Source organism: Mustela lutreola, chromosome 4 (assembly GCF_030435805.1).
Source record: "Mustela lutreola isolate mMusLut2 chromosome 4, mMusLut2.pri, whole genome shotgun sequence".
In the NCBI taxonomy this organism is placed as follows: Eukaryota; Metazoa; Chordata; class Mammalia; order Carnivora; family Mustelidae; genus Mustela; species Mustela lutreola.
Window position 1 is genome coordinate 163,052,416 of NC_081293.1, and position 12,690 is coordinate 163,065,105.

Below are 12,690 nucleotides of genomic sequence, written 5' to 3' on the forward strand. Positions count from 1 at the left end.
ACTTAAGTACTCTCTGTTCACTCCCCCAAGAGTTCAGCTTTTCCCAGTATAGCCTAGAGAGACAGACTCGTTGAAGCTAAATGGAATTGTGTCTTCAAATTACAACTTAGCCCTTATGAAAAAACACAGAGATGGATAGCAGGAAGAAAGGACATGTTAGGCATTGGTCATATGGAAAAATAAGAAACAGGTTTGAATAGAAGGTGAGATATGTGCAATGCCAAGTAGAAATCACATTAATTCAAATTATACATTCTAAATACCTGTTATTGAGCCCTGTGTGTGGTAAAGGCTCTCATATGCATTTCCTCATTTCTATATCACTTTAACTAGGAGAATCCTAATTATTAAATTTGGGCAGAGGAGTAACATTTCAGGACTAATGTTTTTGTATTTTCAACTGGTTCTGGAAAAACTATTTTACACGAATAGTTCTTCTTGGATTAAGGAGAGTCTACTTCTGCTGCCCAGACGCAGTCTTCCTGTTCAATCCTAGTGAGTGAGAGGTGGTGCACATTCAAAATCAGAGCTGTTCCAGAAAAGAACAGAGAGCAATATTGGTAAAACAAGTGGCATGTTAGTCTTTTGCATTCCATTCCTTAACGTGCATTTGTGAAACTATTACCCTAGGGCTATTGCAGTAAAAGACAAGTACTGAAATAATTACATTGTAATTAACTCAAATCTAACAATATAAAATCATAGCAATAATAGCCACATTTCTAGAAGGGAAAAGTGTATCACAAAATCTGTCTCTTTGTCAATACCAGTTTGGACCAGAGGGGCTAGGATGAACCTACCAGATAGTTTATAGGGGAGATGAATGGTTCTCAGCAGAGGCAGAGTAGTTTAATGTCTGCACCAGTGGTTTCAGGGTCCATGTGCAAAGGGCAAAAGAAGACAGTTCATTGGTTGAGCAAGAAGAATGGCACACACCTGAAAAGAGAATCAGAAATTCACGTTACTGTGAGTTCTTTGGTACAAGACTTGCCATGCCTTGATTCCAGTTTATCTGAAGCCCAAATTTTCTCCTCTTGGGTTCCCTCAGATTCTGTCTTAAAACAAACAAACAAACAAAAACAAAACCAATACCTTACCCTTTTTGAATGGCATTTCTTTTTCCTTCAAACCAAAAGACCCTGGCTAAAACAAGCTTATTTACTTAAAAAAAAAAAAAAAAAAAAAAGTCAGTCTTATTCCAGAATATTAACACATCAGTTTATCAAGTATCTAATGTTAAAAAAGCTTTGGTAGCAACTGGGAAATTGTTAAGTCTTCACTTTCATGTCTGAAAACACATATCTGGGTCCAGTTGCACTGATCTATGTAGTTCTTCGCTATGAAGTCTTCTATTACTAAACTTCTGAATTTTTGATTGTCAAATCCTTGTTATAAGGCAAATTTTGTTTAATGTGTAACTGATCAACATTTTTATTTTGACTTTGGGGATGTAGTACTTGTTTTTTATTTTCTCTGAACTTCAAGTTCAGAAGGTTGGTTGAATTTTGTACTATTTTCATCAGTGTAGTCCACCTAGAATTTGTGATTGTTTTGAGGATATTTGGCTCAGTTTAGATAGTCAAGCTCTCTACTAATTTTCTTAATATGCTCTTGTTTAATATCTGACATATCACAAGCCATGAATCTGAATTTCTTTCTCTCAACATTTAGGTAGGTCATTTTCTCTTGACACCTTGTTTTCAGGCCAAATATGTAGTTTTCATGTTTGAATATGAAGCTAATATGTAACTCTGGACAATCTGTGAAGGATTTGGTGTACCTGAATTAAAATTTAGATTTTCTTGCATAAGCCATTTACCTTTTTGGCTAAGTTGGCATGAGTTATATCTTTGTATTAAGGAAAGTAAGGAAAGTTTCTCTTGATATTTGAGATAGGAAGCAGTGAACTTGTGAAGGAGTTTCTCTGAGCCATTAAAAATGTCAGTGTAAGAGGATGTCAAAACTGAAATTTTAGCTTAGGCATCAAGAAACAGTAATTGCCACTGAAGGCATTAGGTCAGTATTACAAAGAGAAAGAAAAAAGATTTGGATTCAAGATTCTCAGGAACCCCTCAGGCAAGGGCATAAAAATGTATTAAATTTGGAGAAGGCAAAAGATTTTTTAAGACGTGTGTGTGTGTGTGTGTGTGTGTGTGAGAGAGAGAGAGAGAGAGAGAGAGAGAAAGAACTATCATCATGCTTTGGATGAAGATTGAAATATTGATTAATATCTTATACTGGACACTTCTAACTTCTAAATTGAGGCCATGTTTTATAACTTGAGATAGATCTTGAACAATTTATTACTCTAGATTTAGCCCAAAAGTCATAGAGCACACATTTTCATCCAGTGGAAGGAAAAATAAGCCACTCCACTGAATAAAATTTAAAAATAAAATTATGTTTTGTTTACATCCATAGGGTATACATTTTCAACAAAATGACTACACCGATGTTTATTTAGATAAAATATGCTGTTGGAGAGTTATCTCTTGTGTTTCACGCATCAGGTGATCAGGGAAGGTCGTTAAAAATAAAATAAAATAAAATAAAATAAAAAAATAAAAAAAAATAAAACAAAATCTAGAAAGGACTGTAGCAGATGATAGTCTTCCTGGAAAACGCACTTTATTTTAGAATGTTTAATTTTGTGATTGATAGAATAATAAGAGATGTATTCCTTAAATATCAGTAATTCTTAAATGACTTACCCTTTTTTGAAAACATAAGGTTGTTGAATGTAATAGGGTATTTAAATGCAATACATTGGACCCTCGAACCAACAGAGTTCAGACTGTGGTTGAGGTTTTTGAAGACAGCACAAGAAGTAAGAGAATAGCAGTACCTTAAAATTTAGCTCCATTAGTATCTAAGGATAGGACTTTTGAGTTAATCCTGACAGCAGTATAATCTTGTAAAAGGACATTTGGTTGGCAGGGAGGGGAAACAAAACTTTAGTGGAGAGCTGAATAAGAGTTGGCTGGGATTTTTAAAAGAAACCACAGCAATTAGAAGAGAGTGGCCTTTTTACATGCTCCAAAGTAGGAAATATAACTCTATTTCTATGAGGAACCAAAGAAAATAGAACTCCAGTATTTCTAATACCTGAAAAAAGAGAATGAGGAACATAGGCCAGGAAATACCAGTAAGCACTGGGAATTGAGGAGGAGAAGTCAGTGAGGGTAGATGGGTTAGTCACTATAGTTAAGCCCAGTTAGTCAACAGAATAAGAGACAGAAGGAGAGAGCAGCTGCTACCACTAGAAAAGAATGTCCTAGTGCTAAGAAACAATTATCAAGACACTGTTTTCATTTCACTGAATATGCTCCTCTCTTAAAAAGCCATTTTAACAGCCCATGGTTGATTTTATATGGGCTGGAATTGATATAACTGAATTGATGGAAGGTATAGGCAATAATAAAAATAGTGTGCATTTATCAAGTTTGCCATCATTAAAACATCTTCATGCAGTATAATGCCATAATCGACGAAAGGGATATGAGAAGCTGTGGGTAAATAGAGAACCGCCTTAGTAATAAAATGTTAAGTGAGCTATTGACATCTGCCTACCATTTATTTGAGAAATAGAGTCACATAAATTCAGGACAATTAACGTTTTATGTTTCACTTTTGGGTTTCATATCCTGACTACATGGCACTGGACTCCTAGAGCACCCCCCCCACCTCCCCGCTCCTCCTTTCTGTTGATGACTACTTGTCACTCATTTCACTTCATGTCAGTAGGTCTATCACAGTGCAGGGGGAGGATGACAGACTGTAAAACCTGAACCAGTTTATATTTGTAGTTGCTTCTAGTACTGTTAAGAGCTTACATGGAAAGAAAGATTGAAAATACTACCTAAAACTTACATGAGGGTATTCTCTCTGGCTTTTAATCATCCATGCAGTTTTTGGCTGTCATTACCACATATAATTGAGAGGTGGCCATTTCTGACAAGGCAATTATACATAAAAATTTTTGTCCTTTCTAAGCAGTGGAAACAAAATGTGTTAGCTAAGACATGACCAGTGTTAGTTTGTAGAATTATCCCCTTTCTACAACACTAATGAATATTTAAATGTAAAGAAACCCAGCTATTTCTGAAAAGCAAGACAGAGTTTATTCCATTCCTTCCATAGGCATACAGTAATTTTGAACATTATGCAACTGAATTTGTGAAGTCATTTCTTATTAATCTGTAATCATAGAATTGATATATTTTATTATATTTTGTTATAAAAAGGTCTATAAGACAGTCTTACAACCTAAAAATATAGAAGTTTCCCTTTACAATACCACTGTCTTCAATCTTGTTTCTTAGAAATAACCAACAACTGTTAACAATTTAATATGTAACTTGCCAGATATTTTCTATGAACATGTAAACATGTAATCATTCTACCTATGGGTAACCTATTTATCGAAGAGTCATAATTCAATGGATAAAACATAATGTGGTTTTAGTTTATGGCTTCTATCTTCATAAAGGATGTATCCTCTCTGTCAAGTACCTCTTCCCTTAAGTTTCTGACTACTTTTACTTATTAAAGTTTAAGTCAATATTCAGTACATATTAAGATTCTAATATCGAATTCAACAGCTTTCCTTTCTCCAGCATTCCTCACTTGTATTTTCTTTTCCTTTTCTCATGGGTGGAGAGGGAGAGGTCATAGGACTTGAAATTGGAAAGAAAAGAAAAGGGACTGTTCTTTCACTAGAAGCCCCAACTCTCTGGGTCTTAACCATCTGGGAATGGAATGGGGAAGAGGAAAGGTGGGGATGAGGGGTTTCCTGTGAATGGGAGCTCACCACCACCAGTAGGAGAAGTCCCCAGGCTCATGTAGGTTTGTCCTGTTTCCTTCAGGTTTTTTCCTCACTGTTGGCCTCTACTGGTTTGTGGCTTATGAGTTCACAATGCATATGATTTCCTGAGAGATTTTAACCTCACTTGCAGCCCTAGATGTCATATAGAAATACCTGAGGCAGAACGCCCTTTGTCCTTTTTGTCCGATTGACTCTCTATCATCTGTACAGGGCCTGAGCTTGAATAGCTCTTACCCTACCCTAGGCTTCATGCTTCTTTATGAAACCCTGTTTCTTCTCCAGGAAGTACAGGACTGATTATGGGAGCCTGCTGTCCTCCTCTTAGGCATACCGTCCCAAAGATCTTTTTCAGCCTGTTGGTGGCTACTCTCAAAAACCTCTGCCTTCAGAAACCTCACACAAAATGTAGTCTCCAGTCTCAAAATTCAGTTACTCCCAAACTCCAGAAACAGAGGTCCAATTTTTGCAGAGATCCCATCACAACGTTTTGCTGTTTGGGCCAGAAAAGAGAGGCCCGTGTCAGCATCTGAGCAAGCATAGAGTGGGAGGAAAGACGGTGCTCATCTTGGTAGAAAACCACTCTCAGTATCCACCAGCCAATTTCCCAGAGATGTCCCTTCATTTTGCTTTGAGCTAAGTGGGACTCCAACACCATCCCCTGCTGAGAGGGGAGAAAGTACCCTCTCACCCCTAATACATCACATCACTAAAACCATCTTTCCCATATAGCCCTGGTTCTCTTCTTATAGAGTAGATTCAGGAGAAGATTTTGAGTGGAGATAATATTTTCAGAGTTACTTTTCTGTTTCTCTTTTCTGTTTTCTCTTTCTCTTCTCTGTTTCAACCCAAGAGAGGGATCTGGGCCTAGCCTTCACTGGGGGGACAGCAGGAAATGAGCCATCTAGTACAATGCTCCACAGATGTAAACACATCAACACACACACACACACACACACACACACACACACACACACAACTATCACTGTGCTACCCACCTTGTTGTACAGATTGATACTGTGTAACATTTTATCAGTATTTCCTTCACTGTAAATAAAGTGCCATCACATTCTATTAGTAGAATGAATATATGCCACTTCCTGGCCAGGATATTGATTTATTTACTTATTTGTTTGGTTTTTTAAAAAAGATTTTATCTATTTCTTTGAGAGAGATGGAGACATGAGCAGAGTAGGGGAGAGAGAGAGAGAGAAGCAGACTTCCTGCTGAGCAGAGAGCCCAGTGGGACCCTGAGATCATGACCTGAGCCAAAGGCAAATGCTTGACCCCATCAGCTAGCCAGGTGCCCCTGGCCAGGGTATTTAATTGCTAGGTCTGTTCCCTCTGCCTCAGTGAGGCATGAGTTAGAAATAAACCTTTGTGTTAAAAGCCACTAAGGTTTGGGGATGTTTATTACTACACCATGGCCTTTCCTATCCAGACACAATAAAGGCTGAAGTTGTTTATTAGGTCATTAGATTTTGTGTGTGCCATTTATTTTGTTTCCAAATTTTTACCATTTCACTGTTTGAGTGACTGTCATTCTACATTTATCTTTGTATATATGAACTGCTGGGCCAAATATTTAAGCTGTATGGATAGTGTTAAATTTGTCTCGAAAAGACATGATTTGTGCATTCATCAACAATATTTCAGGATACTTACCTTGAATATTATGAGTCTTTTTATGAGGTGAAGAACTTTCTCATTTTAATTTATATTTTCTGGATTATTTGTGAGATTTAGTGTTCATTGGGCATATTTTGTTTGGTAAATTTTTCATTCAGATCATTTGCTGTTTTTCTATTATATTATTTTTCTTTTTCTATTGAAAATATTACAGAAATTATTTGAAAGTAAGGTCCTTGACCTTTTGTCTTTAAATATAAATATTTAATATTTTAAATCTACTCATTTAAATTCATTCATTCATTCATTCATTCATTCATTCATTTAGTTTTAGAGAGGGGAAGGGGAGAAGAAGGGCAGAGAGAGAGGGAGAGAGAGACCAAGCAGACTCCATGCTCATCGCGGAGTCTGATAAGGGGCTTAATCTCAGGACCATGAGATCATGTCCTCAGCTGAAATCAAGAGTTGGATGCTTAATCAACTGAGCCACCCAGGTGCTCCTGTCTTTAAATATTTTTTTCAACATTTTCTGCAATGTAGGTCACTGGGAATTTTTCCAGAATATTTTATTATATAAAACTTGACAATTTTCATATGCTGATGTCCGTCATTCTTTTTCTTGTATGTGTTATGTCATGTTTCAGAAGGCACCTTGTGAAAGTTTTTTATATTTTTCTTCTTTGTCAGAAGTTCAACCCTGACTACACATTAGAATTATTAGGAGAGTTTTTTAAAACACTGATATTCTGGTCCCACTCCCAGATATCCTGATTTAATTGGTCTAAGAGGATCTAGGCATCTACATTTTAAAAGTGCCACGACACCCCCTTCCCCAGGGAGTTACTGAATTGGAGTGAGTGTTTGCTGGGTGACAAATCTTCTCCTTTGTGAAATGCAAATAGAATAGGCCCTTGTCAAAGGAGTGATAGACTGGTAGCCTGGATCTGAGAGGCACTTAGAGGTGTTCTGTGCAAAAACCAGCTAGCTGATGGAGCCTAGAGTAGGATAAGAGCTGTTCCAGCCCAGGCCCTGTATGGAGGATACAGATGTCAGGAAATCAGGGACAAAAAGGACAAAGGCTGTTCTCCCTCAGGTGTTTCTATATAACATCTAGGACTGCAACTGGACCTAAGTAATACAATTGTTCAAATTAAAAATTAAATTTTGATTTCTACAATTATGAATGAAATGGGAGATTAATTGTCTTTATTAGCATTAACTATTTTTTTTTAAGATTTTATTTATTTATCAGAGAGAGGGGGAGAGAGAGAGCACAGGCAGACAGAATGGCAGGCAGAGGCAGAGGGAGAAGCAGGCTCCCTGCTGAGCAAGGAGCCCGATGTGGGACTCGATCCCAGGACGCTGGGATCATGACCTGAGCCGAAGGCAGCTGCTTAACCAACTGAGCCACCCAGGCGTCCCAACATTAACTATTTTTAATGAATTACTTTATCATCTCTTTTGTCTACTTGGATACCTTTCTCAATGATTTGAAAGAGTGACATTAAAAATTATTTAAATTATTAACTTTCCTGCTTAGTAAATATAAGATATACCTCTTAAAGATGTCTCTTAGAAAATGATTATTTGGTCAAATATATTACTTTCATGCATCTTTCTCTTGCTTTTATTCTTTAGTTTTTTAAAATTCTGATTCCTTTATAATATGTGTTCTTTTTAACTTATCTCTATAGCTGCCAGATTTAGAAAATACCATAAGTGACTCTTAATCTCACAAAACAAACTGAGGGTTGTTGGGGGGAGGGGGGTTGGGAGAAGAGGGGTGGGGTTATGGACATTGGGGAGGGTATGTGCTTTGGTGAGTGCTGTGAAGTGTGTAAACCTGGTGATTCACAGACGTGTACCCCTGGGGATAAAAAGCAGGAAGCCTGCTTCTCTCTCTCTCTCTCTCTCTGCCTGCCTCTCTGCCTACTTGTGATCTCTGTCTGTCAAGTAAATAAATAAAATCTTTAAAATAAATAAATTAATTAATTAAAAATTAAAAAAAAATTGACACTGTTAAATCCTCAGATAAAAAGCTGATAATTATTTTTTTGCATAGGATATATTATATTGAAAACTTCTGTTGATTATCAGAAATTCTAATTAAATTGTGCGTACTGTATTTTATTAGGCAAACCTATTTCTATTTTAATTTGAAATTATTCACTTGGTTTTTGAGAATGTGGTTGTAATGATGTCTTCCAAAATTTTTTGACCAAATATGCCACCAATTAAAGCTTTTAAAAATAACTCTACTGATTTACATTCCAACTTTGTTAAAAAAAAAAAAAAAAAACTACCATGTCTTTAGTGGATGTATTTTTGTTTCTGCATTTCGTTATTGTTTTAAAAACAAATTCTTATATGTTTTAAAATATCTCAAAAAATTGTAGAACTGAAATAGCTTTAGTTATATGCATTAACTTGAAGAAATAACATCAATATTGAATTGCATATGAAAAGGTGTCAGGTTTTTTTTTTTCCTTTATTCAGTTCTTCTTTATAATTCTTATTAAAATCTATTCTTTTTTCTGCAAATCAGTTATCATTTTAAGTTTATCCCATTGTGTTTCAATGCTCTGATTTTTTTATGACTATTTTCAGTGTAATAGTATTTTAAGTATGTAAGAAAACTATTTCTGTGGAGTTGAAAAATTTAAAGTGCTCATGAATAAAACTCTATGGAATTAGTGTTATTTATAACAGTTTGAATTTTATAGCTTTAGAATTTTCTTTTTAGGCCTTTCTTTTCTCATGGAAAAATTATGCTTTAATTTTTGTTTGTTTGTTTTAGAATTGCACACAGTATTTTCTTATAATATTGTCTATTCTACTTCGAATTTATATATGTACTCATGTTATCTCCTTTTTCATTGACTTTTGAATATTATTTGTCTGATTTATTAGTTAACAAAGATATAGCCCTTGCAGTTACTTACTCATTTTATTGTTTCCTGCTTTTATAATTCATATGTTTCTGTATTTAACTTGATTGCTCATCTTCATTTGTTTCCCAAAAGCTTTGTTTTAGAGTTTCTGATTTTCAGAGTCTACAGAAATTTTCTTTAAGGTCACCATATGATAATTTATTGTAAATGCTTAATGACACTATAAAAAGATTTATGCTTTCATTGGAAGGTGAAAATTTGAAATATAATTATTATATCATCTTTAACATTTAATTATTTAACTTAATTTATCTATGTCTTTGATTTTTCTGCTTAACTATTAAATACTGAGGAAATAGTATTAAAATTTTTAATATTTTCTCTGAGTTAAATGACTCATTTACATATGTTAATTACATATAACTATCCTTTATCATAACTTTTGTCTCTCAAGTAATAAAAGCTTCATTTAGTAGATTTATTTCAGATTATATTTTGATTTCTATTTATATTTTGATTTCTGCTTTTTTTTTTTTTTTTTAGAAAAGCCTTTGGCTAGTGTAGATTTTGTTCCATTTTTACTTAATTCTTTTGGTCTTTGTGGAAATGGTGTTTGTCTAAATTTTGGTGTTGTTTGTTTTAATGATGTATTCAAATAATTTAGAATAATTGCCAAACTCGTGATAATTATTGGTTTATTTTCTATTTCTGGTCTTTTTGCCAGTTTTTTGAGCCTAGAATTGTGGTGCTTGTGTATATATCCTTAAAAACTATAAAACTATAAAAATCCAGATCCAGGGGCTCCTGGCTGGCTCAGTTGGTAGAGCATGCAACTATTGATCCTCATGGTCCTAAGTTCAAGCCTCATGTTGGGCATAGAGCTTTACTTAAAAAATTAAAATTTCTGGTCCATAGACCTTCATTTTCCATTCCTCAACTTATAATGTGATTTCAATTTAAGTTTTAAAATGCTCCATTTTAGTCTTCAGAACCCCCAACCTCACAGTTTTTAATAACAATTCGTTTGTAAAACAATTAAACACATGTCTAGTTGTGTATAAATACTTAAATTGGTAATGCCAACTTCTCAGAGTTGTATAGACTAGTGCAGAAAATTTACTTTTAGAAATGTAATCTTTAAATTTTTCTAAAATTGTTGACCAAATCACTGGAAATTATGCTTATTTGGAAAAAATAATGGGATTCATTACTATTTATCCAGAAAATGATCTCACTGAGCTATTGAGAAGAATTTGGAGCAGATAAATATTTTTTTGAGTTAATATACAAAATATAATCAATTCTGTTAGAAATCAATACTCTGGATGTTTAGACACATACTTTAATAGATGAGTTATTTTGCCATTCATTTAATATTGAATCCTTAGACTAAAATTATTTTCATAGTTGATTATAAGGTTACATACAGAGTTATTCTGAAGAAGTCTATTAAATATGACTTTTCTAAGCATTTGATTAAAAAAGAGCAGTTGGAGTTAAAGAAATATGAACTGTGGGGCATTTTTCAATCAGTGCAATGTCTAGAAATAGACTATTCCCTTGAGGACTGTGAGACCTTAGTGTCCTTTACTATTTTAAACAAATGACCATTATCTACATCTGATATTTTTAATATGTAAAATGAAGACAATATAGATACTAATAGTATTTCAGTTAGTTGTGAGGTGAGAATGAAATTACACATTACAAAAACTAACATTTTTCTTGGACTTAATAAACATTATGACCAGCTTTAAAGTCCACGTCAATTCTGAATGCCTCAGGAAAGAAGGAGGAAATCACAGATATTCCTACTCACACACATTCTCAAATATCCTCAATGAACTGGCACAAAGAGCTCATGGAAAGATGGTGGTTCCCACCACCAGACCCTTGTGATTCTGCCACGAGTTTAACATTCTCCTAATAATGGCCTCCTTATGACTCAGACTTCTGATCTTCAGAATTCTTCCCTTTACCCTTCAGGGTTGGGTGTAAATAAAAACTTTTCCACTTAGTTTAGAGAAAACAGGAAGAAATTAATCAAAAAATTTCAAAAAGTCTTTACTGAGGAAAGAATGCAAAGAAAAAGTGTTATGAAACAAAACCATAAATCTATAATGTTTTCTAAATTCTAATGAGAAAAGGGTTAACGTTGTTTATAAATTTGAGTTCCATTCATTGCCCATATGCAGTCTGTCTCATGGTCTTTGCAAGAAAATTTTATTTTTGTAGGTGTGAATAATTATTGCTGTTCATCTCATTTTCACCCCACATATTCTCCTGGAGTGGGCTAATATATGAGTTAATTATAGACTGCTGACTACAGTGGACCCTTGAACAACAGGAGGGTTAGGGTTACTGAACCCCCGGCATAGTAAAAAATATGCATATAACTTTTGATTCCTCAAAAACTTAACACTGCTAATAGTCTACTGTTGACTGGAAGCCTTCCCAATTACACATATTTTGTTTTTTATGCATTACATATCATATTTTTTATAATAAAGAGAAAAGAAAATGTTAACATCAGAAAAGAAAAAAGCTACATTTACAATACTGTATCACAAAAAATTCATGTATAAGTGGATCACATGGTTCAAACCCGTGTGTTCAAGGGCCAACTGTATTTTCAACATGTCATAGGCCATAGTATATTATTATGTCCAGAGGCTTTTATTAACTACTTTAGAAATTCCACAGCAGAAATTTTTCCAAGTTAGTGTATAAATTAATGCATAAATGATGTTTTAATGATGTGTGAAAATACTACTAGTGAATTATGTTTATCTAAAACAATATTTTGTGTTTATCTAGAACAATTTTATGTTTATATAGAACAATATTTGTGCTCTGAATGTTCAAGTTTACTACTATATTATCTTACCCTTTCTACTAATTACAATTTGTATCCTTTCTAAGTCTGTATCAAAATCTAAAGGTATTATTTTACACCTGGGCCTTAATAACAAGTAATTCATGATTTACATTGAGAATGTTTTAATATAACAACACATCCTCTTCCACCATCAAATTTCAACAAAATAACGGAAACATGAGTATTTGAGAAAAGTGTCCCAGTAATAAAAATGAAAACAATTTTTCTTTTTCATATGCCATCCTAGGTAAAATTTCCTGTCAGGAAGAAAAAATGATAATTTCAAAGCAGAGCCAGAGATACAAAACTAATAATTCCAACAGACAGTGAAGATAATGAATCAGAAGTAATAAATATATTTTCTGAGTCGCACCTTAAGGAATGGTTAGTAGAATGAATATCATATAATTTATTGTGCATTATAATGTGGGAGAACTTTTAAAAGTATTTTTTAAATGAAATGATGGCAG

At 34.1% G+C, this 12,690-nt stretch overlaps 1 long non-coding RNA gene across 1 annotated transcript; it reads right to left on the bottom strand.

Annotated features, from left to right (window-relative positions):
* Positions 1-378: 378 nt before the first annotated feature.
* On the bottom strand, positions 379-11,240 carry LOC131829630 (uncharacterized). Its single transcript, XR_009352934.1, has 3 exons — positions 11,162-11,240; positions 801-936; positions 379-529 (listed from the first exon to the last, which is right to left on the bottom strand). It is a non-coding gene; the product is annotated as an uncharacterized LOC131829630 (long non-coding RNA).
* Between the last annotated feature and the right edge of the window lie 1,450 nt (positions 11,241-12,690).